Below are 15,533 nucleotides of genomic sequence, written 5' to 3'. Positions count from 1 at the left end.
CAGTCTGTGGCACTGCTAAAGTGGTGTGGAAACCCAGATTTCTTTGACAGTGGTCTTCAGCTCACCTGCATTTTTTGATCTCTTGTTTCTCATTTTCCTCTTGACAATTCCCCAAGGATCCTCTATGGGGTTCAGGTCTGGTGAGTTTGCTGGCCAGTCAAGCACACCAACACCATGATAGTTAAACCAACTTTTGGTGATTTTGGCAGTGTGGCAGGTGCCAGATCCTGCTGGAAAATTAAATCAGCATCTCCATAAAGCTGGTCAGCAGAGGGAACCATGACATGCTCTAACACTTCCTGGTAGACGGCTGTGCTGACCTTGGGCTTGATAAAACACAGCACCAGCAGATGACATGACTCCCCAAACCACCACTGACTGTGCAAATTTTACACTGGACCTCAAGCTACTTGGGTTCTGTGCCTCTCCTCTCTTCTTCCAGACTCTGGGACCTTTATTTTCAAATGAAATGCAAAATTTTCTTTTCTTTCATCTGAAAAGACGACTTTGGCCCACTGAGCAACAGTCCAGTCCTTTTTGTTTTTTGCCCAGGTAAGACACCTCTGACAATGTCTCTGGTTCAGGAGTGGCTTGACACAAGGAATACGTCAGTTGTAGCCCATGGATACGTCTGTATGTCCATTCAATATTCCATTAATGTGCTTCGATACAGCACTCTGTAAACAGCAGCTTCTTTAGCAATGACCTTTTGTGTCTTACCCTCCATGTGCAGGGTGTCATTGATGGTCTTCTGGACAACAGACTGAGACACCATTTAAAGGTTTAGGAAACCTTTGCAGGTGTTTGGGTTTAATAAGCTGATTAGAGTGTGACACCACAAGTCTCCAATATTTAACTTTTTTACAATATTCTAATTTTCTGAGATACTGAATTTTGGGTTTTCATCAGCTGTAAGCCATAATCATCAAAATTAAAAGAAATAAACACTTGGAATATATCAGTCTGTGTGTGATGAATCTATATAATATAGATTCTATATAGATAATATATAGAGTTTCACCTTTTGTGTAAAATTACTAATATAAATCAAATTTTTAATAAATGTATTAAAATGCATATTTATAGGTGTGATTTTATTTAAATATTGCACTCAGATTTATTAATAGACACACATCATATTTATGTTGCAAATGTTATTGTTCCATGGATATAAACACTTGTTTAATTGGAATCTTTTTGTTTGTGCATGTAGATCATTATATCTACTGCACTGTCATGGCAATTCGATTTAAAGACTCAGTACAATGTGGAAGTTGTAGGTTCGATACCATCAGGGTGAGACTTTATTTTCTCTCTCTCTGTATTATAAATGTTCAAAAACACAACAAGTGCTTTGTTTTGATAATGCTGATGGTGGTCTGTGTAAATAACAGTAAACTAATTGACTGATTATACTCTGTGTTTAGTTTGCAGGCTCCAGTCTTGCCTGCATTCTCTATGATGGGATCTATGATCGGTGATGCGTTTGCTCTGGCTGTTGTGGGTTATGGTATTGCCATCTCCCTTGGCCGTAACTTTGCTCTTAAATATGACTACAAAGTCGACAGCAATCAGGCAAGACAGAATCATTAATAAATCAATGGCATACGTATGTTCATCGACTTTTGTAACATGCCATTAAAGCTGCTAAAATCCTTTTTTTAATTATTAATTGTTTCTTTATATTGCTATAGGAGCTGATAGCATTAGGGCTGAGCAATATGCTCTATGTTGCATATTAGTGCAGGGGGAAAGACTCAGGTTAGAATCAGGCATAAAAGCATTAATAAAAATTCTAAATCAAATTAAAGACTTTTTTCAACATAATCATAGTTATGATAAAATAACATATAAAAAATATGTTCCTGTCTGTATCTAGGGGTAATTTAATCACTCGTTATCCAATTATTCCATATGCTACACCACAGGAAAAACAGAAATCAGGTTTGGGAACGAATAATCTACACAAATTATTGACATTTTAATATATATATGTTCCATAGTGGCATAATTTTAATAAAAAAGTTTATATTTTACATGTGGTTTAAAGTTACTTAAGCCTCATAACTCACTTTTCGAATAAAAAGAAAACTTCTATTTTTATTATTATTATTTTTTTTTTTATTCATTAGTATTACAAATGCACATAATAATGTGTTTCAGATTCCATGAAAAGCCACAATGTGTCAGAAAACCATAGCAAAGATGCATCAATTTCTCTCTCTCTCTTTCTCTCTCTCTCTCTCTCTCTCTCTCTCTCTCTCTCTCTCTCTCTCTCTCTCTCTCTCTCTCTCTCTCTCTCTCTCTCTCTCTCTCTCTCTCTCTCTGCCTTCATTTAGGTTGCAGGTGCTCTATTAGCTGTAGTGATTCTTGTGATCTTGCTAAAGATAGGAGAACTCTTTGAGGAGCTGCCGAAGGTATCCAGAATGTCACAGTTTAAGGATAAAATGTGTGTTTGTGTGTGTGTGTGTGTGTGTGTGTGTGTGTGTGTTTGGCAGATTTTAGGAACAAAGTGTCAAAAATGTTACCTAGAATGCACCAAAGGTATAAAATACATACAAAATGTATATACACCGTATGTATAACCCAAAGTCCTGAAATGACAAAATATACGAATTGACAAATATATGCCTAATTATTCTGCAAGAAGCATGATAACGGTGTGTGTGTGTGTGTGTGTGTGTGTGTGTGTGTGTGTGTGTGTGTGTGTGTGTGTGTGTGTGTGTGTGTGTGTGTGGTGTGTGTGTCTAGGCTGTATTGGCTGCTCTTATCTATGTGAACCTGCAAGGCATGTTGAAGCAGTTTACAGACATTCGGACCCGCTGGAGGAGCAACAGAGTGAATATGGTGAGAGAGAGAGAGAAAAAGAGAGAGAGAAAGAGATAGAGAGAGAGACTAATGTGTGATATTAATTTCATTTTTTTACAGAAAGAGACCCTATCCTCGTCTGAATTACAGTCTAGTGTACAGACTGATAGCAAACAACACTGTTGAAAGGATGTTCTGTATGACAAGAGAAATCTAGAAATATATTATAGTTCTTTTGTTCGTTTTTATAAATTGAGCGCATTTTGTTTTCAGTCTATAGATAGAAGCTGTACTATTGCCTTTTTGTTTACTGTGTTGTGCATCTGCAGTTTGTCTGGGTGATGACACTAATTCTCACAATCCTGTTAAATCCTGATCTGGGTTTGGCAGCATCCATCGCCTTCTCCATGCTCACCGTCATATTCAGAACTCAGCTGTAAGTGTGACCGTTTGAACTCATTTATACATCAGATGCACCTTTTGACCAAACATGAACATTAACACTATCTTTTTTAGACCGAGGTATTCTGTCCTTGGTCAGTTACCTGGCACGGACATCTACAAACCCACAGAGGACTATAACCAGGTACACAAAAGTCAGGAGCCAGAAGGGGAAATGATTTTTGGTAGTTTTAACAACGTATTTTTTCCAGTTAGAATAGAGCAGGCATTATCTCATCAGAAAACCCTTAAAGAGCTCTAATGTAACATATCACACGAGAAGGAGTAGCTTTCTCTAGCTTATACATTACACACATTAAATCATCAACTGAAATTAATGTTTATGATTAGAAAGGTAGTATTAGCATTAGCTTATGGGATATACCTTTTAGCAAGCTAACTGACAATAAGCCTCTCATTACTTTGCATGGGGAACACCTTCTCTCAGTGTCCTCTGCATATACTCAAAGATAAGCCATTGTCTTATCTCCATACTATTAGAACATAATGTATTCCAAATCTGAGGCTGTTACGCACGGACGAGGCGGAAAGCGGAGCTGTGCAAAACCAGGGTTTTAATGACAGAATGGAGTACAGTCAAATGAGCACTAACACAACCAGAACAGAAACCCGGAGCGAAGCGGCAAAAGTAAAAGGGCTGAAACGATAGGAGCGTGTCGATAGAGCAAGCAAACTGGCAGCAGAACGGGAAATCGTAGAGCTGACAGCTTGAGTCCATAAGGGCAATAACGGACGGTGTTGGTGGGAAGCGAAGCTGCTTATATGGGAGGGAGTCTGATAGAAGTCAGGTGCGCCGAGTTAGAAATCAGGCGAGAAGCTCCGTGTTGGCGGGGCATGTGCGGGCGGGAGTGCAGGGTGCTCCCTGACACCACCCCCTCCTCCAGGGGCGGCACCAGACGCCCGAGCCCTGCGACGAGGCCTACCCCTGTCCCGGGGTGCCGGGCGATGCGGGTGAGCCGCGTGGAACTCCACCAACAGCGCCGGGTCCAGGATGTCCTGCCGAGCCACCCATGAGCGTTCCTCCGGACCGTATCCCTCCCAGTCGACCAGGTACTCAAGGCGACACCCGCGCCGTTGTGAGTCCAACACCTCGCGCACCGCGTAGACCCCTGGCTGGTCTAAGATCTCCGGCTGGACGGACGCGTCGGGGCCACCTAGAGAGGGAGAGAGAGACGGATGGTGAGGCTTCAGCAGAGACACATGGAATGTCGGGTGGATCCGGTACCTGGGCGGGAGCTCCAAACGGTAAGTCACCTCGTTGACCTGCCGGCCGATCTTGAACGGGCCCACAAAGCGGGGGCACAGCTTGCGGCAGGGGAGCCTGAGACGTAGGTCCCGGGTGGAAAGCCATACCTGGTCACCCGGCCGGAAACGGGGCGCCTCCAGCCGACGGGCGTCGGCGTGCCGTCGTGTGTTCCGCACTGCCCTCCGGAGTTGTGTGTGCGCCGACTCCCAGACCCGGTTGCTCTCCCGAAACCATGCGTCCACGGCGGGTACGTCACTGGGCTCGTCGGACCAAGGGAAGAGAGGTGGCTGGAAACCCAGCGTACACTGGAAGGGCGTAAGCGAGCGTCCTGGCGCAGCGAGTTTTGGGCGTACTCGGCCCATGGCAGAAAACGACACCAGCTCTCCTGGTCCTGGCTGCAATACGCCCGAAGATACTGGCTGAGTTCCTGAATCTTCCTTTCCGCCTGCCCGTTGGTCTGGGGATGGTAACCGGAGGAAAGGCTGACTGAGACCCCTAGGAGATGAAAGAAAGCCCTCCAGACCCGTGACGTAAATTGCGGTCCTCGGTCCGAGACGATCTCCTCTGGGAGGCCGAAGGTGCGAAAGACTTGGTGGAACAGGGCCTCGGCGGTCTCCAGGGCGGTCGGCAGGCCCTTCAGGGGGATGAAGCGACAGCCTTTTGAGAACCGGTCCACTACCACCAGGATACAAGTGTTCCCTTCGGAGCGGGGGAGATCGGTGACAAAGTCGACACCCAGGTGGGACCAAGGACGTTGCGGGACCGGGAGTGGCACCAACCTGCCCACGGGTAGGCGACGCGGTACCTTGGTCATGGCGCATGTGGGGCACCCTTGGACGAAGCGAGCGACCTCCCTCGTCATACCGGGCCACCAATACCGGGCTTGAACTAGCTGGAGGGTGCGTTTCTCGCCGGGGTGGCCTGCCCCTAATCCTTCGTGGACCGATTGGACTAACTCCTGTCGACATGCGGTCGGCACATACACCTTACCCTCGGGGCACCCCTCCGGGCTCGGTTCTTGGAGCGTGGCCATGCGGATGTCCTCATCTAAGTCCCAGATGATCGGCCCCACGATGAGATCGGGCGGAAGGATGGGGACCGGGTCCCCGGGCTCGTCGGGCCCGAACAGGCGGGAGAGGGCGTCCGCCTTGCTGTTTTGGGCCCCCGCTCGATAGGTGACCTGGAAGCGGAAGCAGGTGAAGAACAGGGCCCACCGAGCCTGCCTGGGGTTCAATCTTCGTGCCTCCCGCAGGTACTGGAGGTTCTTATGATCGGTGATGACAGTGAAAGGGTGCTCAGCGCCCTCCAACCAGTGCCTCCATTCCTCCAGGGCGAGTTTGATGGCCAGGAGCTCCCGGTTCCCGATGTCATAAATCTGTTCAGCCGGAGTGAGTTTGTGGGAGTAATACGCACACGGGTGGAGCGTTGGAGGGGAGCCCGTCCGTTGAGAGAGGGTCGCCCCTACCCCTGTCGAGGAAGCGTCCACCTCTACGACAAAGGGATGTGTGGGATCCGGGTGGCGAAGGACGGGGGCGTGGCAGAAGCGCTCGCGGAGCTCGTCGAAAGCCTTCTGAGCCTCACGGGTCCAGCCGAGGGCGCGTGCCTTACCTCGGAGGAGAGAGGTGAGGGGAGCGGTGATCTGGCTGTAACCCTGGATGAACCTACGGTAGAAGTTGGCAAAGCCCAGAAAGCGTTGGAGCTCCTTGATGGTGGTCGGAACAGGCCAGTCCCGCACTGCTTGGACCTTCCCTTCGTCCATCTGAATCCCCTGGGAGCTGATGATGTAACCAAGGAACCGGGTCTGAGGGCGATGGAACTCGCATTTGGAGAGATTCAAGTACAGATGTTGTGAACGGAGTGCTCCTAGGACTTGTTTCATGTGGTCCAGGTGTTCCTCCAGAGTCCGTGAGTATATGAGGATGTCATCGATGTAAACCATCACGAACCTCTGGAGGTATGGTCGGAGCACTTCGTTCATGAACCCCTGGAACACGGCCGGGGAGATGGAAAGGCCGTACGGCATGACCCGGTACTCGTAGTGTCCCGAGGGCGTGATGAAGGCCGTCTTCCACTCGTCCCCCTTCCTGATGCGCACCAGATTGTAGGCGCTCCGTAGGTCGAGCTTGGAGAAGACCCGCGCCTCCCGTAGCTCCTCCAGGGCCGCCGGAACGAGCGGCAGGGGGTAAGGAAGGGGAACGATCTGGGAATTCAGCTGTCGGAAATCAATGCAGGGCCGGAGACCACCGTCCTTTTTCCCCACAAATAAGAAGCTGGAGGCCGCCGGAGAAGTGGAAGGGGCGATGAACCCTTGGCGGAGGGCCTGTGCGATGTATTCCTCCATCGCCTTGTGTTCAGGGGCTGACAGGGGGTAGATCCGGCCCTTGGGTAGCTTCGCCCCCGGAAGCAAGTCAATAGCACAGTCCCAAGGCCGGTGAGGAGGAAGACGGGTGGCGGCCTGTGCACTGAAAACGTCCTTGTAGGCCCGATACGCTTCAGGGAGCTCAACCTGGGTGTTGATGGTCGATGCTTCCACCTGGGTGGCACCCACGATGGCCCGCGGGATCCTGGAGGAAAGTCCGGAGAGGCAGTGCTGGAGGCAGTAAGGGCTCCACTCCAGGATGTCGCACGGGTCCCAGGAACACCTCGGCGCGTGTTGTTGAAGCCAGGGTCTTCCCAGGATCACGCTGACAGTGGAGTCCTCAAGCACCATGAACCTGATCTCCTCCTGGTGGAACAGTCCGACCTGTAGTGTGATCGCCGGGGCACAATACTTCACCCAGCCTCTCCCCAGCGGGCGCCCCTGGATGGTTTGCACGGCTAAGTCCTGGGAGCCCCTCTCTCGGCGGAGCTGTAGCCGGTCGAGGCAGTCCTGTGAGATGAAGTTCCCTGCGGAACCGGAGTCGACCAGCGCCCGAACCGATAAAGAGAGAGCAGGTGTTAACAGTGTCACCAAGAGCTTGGATAACGGAGAGATTTCAGTTGGAAACGGGACTGAACTCACCGAGGCACGAGATGGGCGAGTGGGGCAGCCGGTGATGAAATGACCCGGCTTCCCGCAGTACAGACATCTACCCATGGCCAAGCGGGTGTTTCGCTCTCTCTGGGTCAGCCTCTGGGTTCCGAGCTGCATTGGTTCGCCCCCTGAAGCCGTAGGCGCGGAATGTTGCATGACTGGAAATGACGACGTGGGTAATGGTGGCGAGCTCCGGCATGCCGCCAAACGCTGTGCGAGGCCGATGGATTTCCGTATGAAATCTTCCAATCCCACCGAATCCTCGTGAATGGCCATCGCCTGCTTTATTTCAGGAGCCAAACCCTGCCGATAAATACCGAGCAGCGCTGACTCGTTCCAGCCACAAGATGCCGCCAGAGTGCGAAAACGGAGGCTGTAGTCGGTGATGGAATCCTCACCCTGGCGCAACCCGAGCAGCTGATCCGTAGTGGAGAGGACTCCGGAGGAGGTACTGAACACTTCCCGGAAGTGCGCGGTAAATGCCGAGTAGGAATACACCACCGGTCCTGCGGCTTCCCAGAGAGATTGGGCCCAGGCTAACGCCTTCCCGGAAAGCAAGGAGAGGACGAACGCGATCTTGGCTCGAGCGGTGGGGAAACGCTGCGGCTGCATCTCTATGAAGAGATCCACTTGCATCAAAAACCCGCGGCATTCAGATGGTTCGCCGGAGAAAGTAGAGGGAAACGGCATTGGAACGTAGGCGGCCGCGGGTGCGGGGTTAGCGGCGGCGGCACTGTCCCGTACTGTGTCCGATGTGGCGCCGGCGTGTGCGTCCATCTCCAGGTGAGGGGCGGCTCTCTCTCCTTTGTTGTCGGTCCGTTATTCTGTTACGCACGGACGAGGCGGAAAGCGGAGCTGTGCAAAACCAGGGTTTTAATGACAGAATGGAGTACAGTCAAATGAGCACTAACACAACCAGAACAGAAACCCAGAGCGAAGCGGCAAAAGCAAAAGGGCTGAAACGATAGGAGCGTGTCGATAGAGCAAGCAAACTGGCAGCAGAACGGGAAATCGTAGAGCTGACAGCTTGAGTCCATAAGGGCAATAACGGACGGTGTTGGTGGGAAGCGAAGCTGCTTATATGGGAGGGAGTCTGATAGAAGTCAGGTGCGCCGAGTTAGTAATCAGGCGAGAAGCTCCGTGTTGGCGGGGCATGTGCGGGCGGGAGTGCAGGGTGCTCCCTGACAGAGGCTTCTGGAAATGCAAATAATTTTCCACCTCTTTTTAACTACATCTCCTTTTAAAAGAGGCTTCACTAAATGCTAAACAGGAAGTGAGAGCTACTCAAACAGTCTGTGAGTTCCTGTGAGGGTAGAAGTAAGACATGTTGAAAACATACCCAGTGCAAGAACTGTGCACTATTTTGTAGGTTGGGTACCAACAAGACACCAACAAATGTAAGAAAATATAGACAGAAAAAGTCCAAGGTATTTGAATTGTCTCAGGTTAAGCAAAAATATTACTTTAAAAACACGACACTTTACCAACAAGAATGTCTATATGATAAAGACAAGAGGATGCTGTTGGCAGAACAACTGTTTTTTGATGAATGGCTTTATTTTCTGGGGAGAGAAGAACATTCATTTGGATTTCCTACCATCTCATTAATTTTAACAATCTGAAAGTTTCTGGAAAGCACCAATTCAGAAACTAAATGATCAATAGATAGATAGAGATGCATTAAACCATAGACATGAATACTGTTTAAAGGGAAAACAGACGTCTTATCCATGTTTGTTTTTAAAAACCTCTTAAAAAGTACTCTTTAACATGTTTGTTACACAAATAAATGTTTTTCTGTAAATGTGTGTGTGTGTGTGTGTGTGTGTGTGTGTGTGTGTGTGTGTGTGTGTGGGTGTGGGTGTGTGTGTGTTGCAGGTTAAACAGATTTCAGGTCTTGTGATTTTTCGTTGCTCTGCTACACTGTATTTTGCGAATGCAGAGATGTATATAGAGCACCTATATGAGAAGGTGAGCTCACACACTCCAATACACCTATAAACCATCTAGCTATAGAATATTGATATCTATTACATAAGAAAATATATAAACTTAAGAAACGTACGATACAGACTAAAGGGTAAATCTATAAAATGGACAAGAATAAGGAGTAAGTAAAAACACAGGAGATTCAAACACATATTAAATGATAAGAATTTAATATAGATACAGGCAAGAGCTCCTGCGTTTGTGTGTGAGCCTTTATATGGTTGATAAAATGATAAAAGATCGGAAATTAGGTCATATCTCTTTTCTCTCTTTATTTTTCTGTTGATTTTCAACATTATTTTCAGTACACCAGTATGTTGCTATCACATATATAACAGTAACAAACAATTTTGCAGTAAGGCAATGGTGGTTCAGTTCAGGTTGTGGTTCAAGCCCCATCACCACCATGCTGCCACTGCTGGTCCCTTCAGCAAGGCACTTAACCCCATCTGCTCCAGGGACACTGTACCATAGCTGACACTGTGCTCTTCTTGTATTTTGTATGCAGTTTAGATAACAGAATACTTTTTATGTTTTTCGGAACATGTATATATTCATGTAATCGTTTAAATGTAATCTCACATCTGTGTCTGCATGTAGAGTGGGGTAGATGTGCCCAAACTCCTCGCACACAAGAAGAAGCTTGAGGCAAAGAGACTCAGGAAAGAGAAGAAAGAGGCAAAGCGAGCAAAAAAACAAGCTAAGGTAAAACGTGGACCTTGATCCGGTGTGTTGAATGGGCATGTGAATGTCAGTGAGTTTTGACTTTTCGGCTTTTTCTAGGTGGAGGGGGAAGAAATGTCAGACAGTGAGGGAAAATATGACGTTTCAGTGATAGTGTGTCCAGAGCCTCACCAGGGTCATGACCCCACTATACCCAAGGCCATCATCCTCGATTTAAGTCCAGTGAATTTCATGGATACAGTGGGAGTGAAAACTTTACGCAATGTGAGAATCCTGTCAGAGAGTCTGCTATTTTATATATGTGTTTAAAAATATATGTAATAGAAACCAATAAAAGAAATAATTGAATGCCTAATAAGATATCATCTCTCTTTTGTAGATCCATAAGGACTTTGGGGAGGCTGGAATTAAAGTGTATCTATCAGGCTGTCAAAGTAAGTAATCTATACTGTACTAACCCAAGCTGATCTGATGAAAGCATCATAAACCCTTGAGCAATTTCAGAGGTGGGAAGTAACAAATACTTCGTTACTGTTCTTAAGTAGATTTTTCTGGTATTAGTACTTCACTATTTATATTTCTGGCAGAGTTTACTTTTAATTATTACAATTTTACACCAATATCTGTACTTTCTCCTTCTACTACTACATTTTTAAAACAGGCTCATTAATTTAGTTTTAATCTATTAATTTGGTGAAATGTCAATATTTTTTATTTTCACTGCGTGCTGATTTCAGCCCATCAACCAATTTCCTGTCATCTACCACTGGTGTATCATTTCCTTTTTTATCACACACCACAGATGTATACTAGTTTACGAAGCTCACAATGAGCAAGGCAAAAGGCAACAAGAAGTCTGTGGTTGACAGACAGAGGCAGAGGGAGTCAGTGTTGTAAACATGAATGAGAATAGAAACATTCCTGATCACCTGATCAACATCATCTTTGCTCTGCTTGTTTTCTATATGGTGGTTCTGTATGTTCAGCCTGGATACAGTCATTAGTTAACAGAAGCATAATAATATTTAAGCATATTATCAATAGTTTAGGTACTAAAGAGGAATGTTCACTAACTGAAAAAAATTTTTTTAATTAAAAGTGTGAAAAGTAAAACAAAAAGTCTATCTTTCTCTCTCTTTCTCCCTCTATTTTTCTCTCGCCCTCTCTTTCTCCCCCTCTTTTTCTTTCTATCTCTCTCTCTCTCTCTCTCTCTCTCTCTCTCTCTCTCTCTCTCTCTCTCTCTCTCCCTCTCTCTCTCTCTCTCTCTCTCTCTCTCTCTCTCTCTTTCTCTCAAGGTTGTGTTACTGACAGTTTGGAAAGGGGAGATTTCTTCATTCTCTTTTCCACTGTCCATGATGCTGTTCTTCACTACCAAGGAGAAAACACACCGCAGGTCAGACAATACACACACACACACACACACACACACACACACACACACACACACACACACACACACACACACACACACACACACACACACACACACACACACTCTCTCTCTCTCTTGTTAAATACAGCCATTGTAATGAGAAAATCTTACATTGATGGCAGTTTTACAGAGGATAATATCCTGAAGTCTAATATACAACACACACTTATGAGTAACACCTGTTCTCTTCTTCTCTTCTTCCACAGCCTAAAAAGGCCACACATTTCTGAACTCGAATCGATCCACAAAACATCCTGAGTATTTGACCAAATAAATAGTTTAAAATGTTATTCCTTACGTTCCTGGTCATTTAGTTCCACTATACAATACAATTGAAATACAATTTATCCCAAAGGTCTTTAGTAGGGTTGAAGTCAGAGCTCTATAGCAGGCCACTTAAGATCTTCCACTCCAATACATGTAAATCATATCTTCATGGAGCTCACTCTGTGCACAGGGGATTTGTCAAGTTAAAACAGGTTTGGGTCTAATAGTTTAAGTGAAGATAAATTTTTATTCTACAGCAACCAAAGAAATCCTATATACAAATGTGTGCCTCCAATGTTCAAGATCAGGATTTTCAATTATTTTGTCCATATAGTGTATTAAGTTCTCTATTATGATAGATCTGATGCAATACATAAATGTAAAACAAATGTTTCATTGATTTTAATGTTAATTAACATAGAATATATCAACACACTGACAGAGGTTTGTTTGATGACTACACATGTAATAGAAATATGCTGTTTCCATGCTGTTTTGCTTGGATATCTGTGTATCTTTTAAATCATATTAATAAAGCATTAATATAATTTTGAACACAGTTTTTCTTTTTTTCCTTCAGATGCATTAAATTACAATTGATCCTAGTATGTGCACAACATTAAATAGTAAAAGAAAAGTAAAAAATAAAAATGCCACTGAGTTACACTAGAGGGTGCTGCAGCCCCCTTATTATCTCCTTTTGTGGGTGTTTTCTTTATAGTCAACGTCAAAGGCAACTCTAATAGAATTATTCATATTGCATTTAGAAGAAAATTAGATAAGGAACCCTTAAGTCCTATATTACACGCCTTAAATTTAAAGAGACTATAGCCTACTGAAAAATGTTATATTTATTTGTTTAAAAAATAAATTGAGAATGGATGTGGGTATAATCTGCTGAAATTGAGAGTAAAGTTGGATCATTTTTAGGATGTAGTTTTAACACTGTCAGTGGTGTTTGAGAAATTGCTGTACTATTTGCAGGTCCAGTCTTAGATGAAAATGTAATCTTAAAAAAAAACCCTTGTACAGTAAGTGCCCTAAGCAGACTGTTTCACTTTTTTACCCATGTGTCATGCCAACCTAATGACTCTTGGACTTTCAGAGGAACGTTCCTGGTGTTAACGGTAATTTAAGTCTCTTTTTGTAACTTTCTATAACTGATATATAAGTGACACTAGTGCATGCTCCAAGTTATATACAATTGCTCTATTGTACCATTACGTACAGGACTTGTATGAATAATGATACAAAGAAATGAAATTAAAAACGTCAATGTAATGGGAGAAGCCGAAAGAAAGTTTAATGTAGATAAAGGAAATTTTTCTCTGAGGAAATTGACATTTTTAAACATGAGAAAGTCTTCATGGTCGATGACTTTCTTGCATGAAAGTAAAAATTGTTTACCTTCATACAGTCAAGAGATAGAGAAAACACTTGTGAGGGAAAGATAATGTAACTGATCACAGACACACACAAAACACAAATTATTTCTTTTTTTTAATCAGAAAAAAATAGTATGTGTTGGTCAATTGCTGTGATGTGATGTAAAAAAAAATAAACCTCAATTGAAAGTGCTGTATTTAAATATAAATTGACTTTGGGCTGGTATTGTATAATTTAACTCTAGTATATTGTACTACATATGAAAATACACCCGATTTAAAAATAGAATGAGTGAGAGAGTGGAAGAGAGGAGAGATCACTTTATAGACTACTAGATTACTATTTGTACTATATATTTACTAAATAATAATACCCATAACTGTGTAGGCTAGTGTTGTTATATGTCATACTGAAATGGTAATATCACTGAGCTAGCAGGGCTAAAAGCATTGTCATTGCCTCTTTTCTAAGATTTTGTATATTTTGAAACCCACACTGTTGTATTTTGAGGCAATAGTTTTTTTGTGTGTGTAACCAAGTGCAATCTATTGCAATAGACAGAATGGTATGAAGCCAGGCTGTGGGCTAACTTTAATGTCTTCAGCTTAGTTTGTAACAGTTATTCAGTAGTAGTCAGGCCTGCTGCTTACACACAGTGACACAGCACCTAGGTTTGTTGAGAAATTGGGTTAATATATTCTTGCCATTCTGGTATACGCCACTCAGCAGTCATGTTTTGGGCACGGTCACAGGTGTAATGAACAGTAACGAAGTGGCTTATTTACCATGAAGCCAGTAGAGCATTACAGATGCTCTGACAAAAGTGTCTGGGTGTATATAATACATACATGACACATTTTATTTGTTAAAAATGTCTCAAAACACAACATTGGCATTTAATTTTTGGGTGCAGAAATTGTGCAAGGTTTTGTGTGTGTGTGTGAGTAGGTGGTATTATCTGCTGTTGTTTATATGAACATGCATACCTTGTTGAGGCAGGCTGGAGAAATTCCAACACTCTGGAGAAAATAAAGACATGGCAAGTCAGATAAATGTTTTGTCATTTCATTTCTTTTAACAAATCAGATTAAAAATCTAGCTACTGATCTCTGAGAAAACATGCACAAAACTTGAGAGGAATTAACTTGTTCTTTCATTTATACATTAGGGATTTTCCTGTAACTCTAAGCAGCATTATGTAAAGGGCAACACAATGCCTTAAATTCATTTGTTTGCTAATATTAAACCTCCACATATAAAAAAAACCACACCAGATTTAAAGATAAGCATGAGTGAGAGATTGGAAAGGAGAAGAGATTCCCTTTAAGATTACATAATACAGAGAGGGCCATGGTAAAGTAGACCGTCTCTAATACTGGTTCCACAGAGGGATGCTACTTTTCCGTTGCCCTCCCTGTACTATATGTACTATATTTGCTAAATAGCAATAATCATTACAGTGTAGGCTAGTCCTGTGTAAGATTTCATTTATTTTGGCACCCACACTGTTTTATTTTGAGGGCAATAATTTTGTGTGTGTGTGTGTGTGTGTGTGTGCGTGTGTGTGTGTGTGTGTGTGTGTGTGTGTGTGTGTGTGTGTGTGTGTGTGTGTGTGTGTGTGTGCGTGCGTGTGCAGTACACAGAATGGTTTAAAGCAAGACTGTATGCTAACTCTAAGAGCTAAATGCTGTTTCTATGCTTACACACAATGACACAGCACCTAGGTTTGTTGTGAAACTGGGTTATTATTCCAGCACACACACACACACACACACACACACACACACACACACACACACACACACACACACACCAACATTATCATTTCATTGTTTGGTGCGGAACTGATAATATGTTTGGGTGTGTGTGAGTAGATGGTATTATCTGAAAAAAAAATCCAACACACTTCAGGAAAAATTGACACGTCAAGAGACTAATCGACTTAAAAAAATCTAGCTATTGATCTCTGAGAAGACATCGGTAGCTAGATTTTTTTAAATAACTCTGCTAACTATTTATTTTCCTGAAAAACTAGTTATTTTATCCTCTACATCTTATATACTGGAAATTTTCCTGTAATTCTAAGAAGCATTGGATGAAGGGTGACTGCCTTTTCTTTTTATGTTTAAATTTAAGCATTTGCTGATATCTAACCTCCACAAATGAAAACACACCATATTTAAAATAGCATGAGTAAGAGAGTGGAAAGGAGGAGAGATTACCTTATAGACTACTGGAATATACTG

General features: G+C 43.9%; 1 pseudogene across 1 annotated transcript; it reads left to right on the top strand.

Moving 5' to 3' along the window:
• Window positions 1-781: 781 nt before the first annotated feature.
• On the top strand, window positions 782-12,456 carry LOC310733914 (solute carrier family 26 member 6-like; annotated as a pseudogene). The gene is made up of 14 exons (XR_014538166.1): window positions 782-800; window positions 1,214-1,296; window positions 1,428-1,575; window positions 1,695-1,761; window positions 2,340-2,417; window positions 2,752-2,847; window positions 3,138-3,244; window positions 3,325-3,394; window positions 9,408-9,500; window positions 10,119-10,223; window positions 10,302-10,466; window positions 10,582-10,636; window positions 11,498-11,595; window positions 11,841-12,456. The product of XR_014538166.1 is annotated as a solute carrier family 26 member 6-like (transcript).
• The last annotated feature ends 3,077 nt before the right edge of the window (window positions 12,457-15,533 follow it).

This window comes from Silurus aristotelis (genome assembly GCF_946808225.1).
Source record: "Silurus aristotelis genome assembly, chromosome: 11".
In the NCBI taxonomy this organism is placed as follows: Eukaryota; Metazoa; Chordata; class Actinopteri; order Siluriformes; family Siluridae; genus Silurus; species Silurus aristotelis.
Note: the sequence above shows the minus strand (reverse complement) of the source record. Positions and strands in the feature narration are given on the sequence as shown.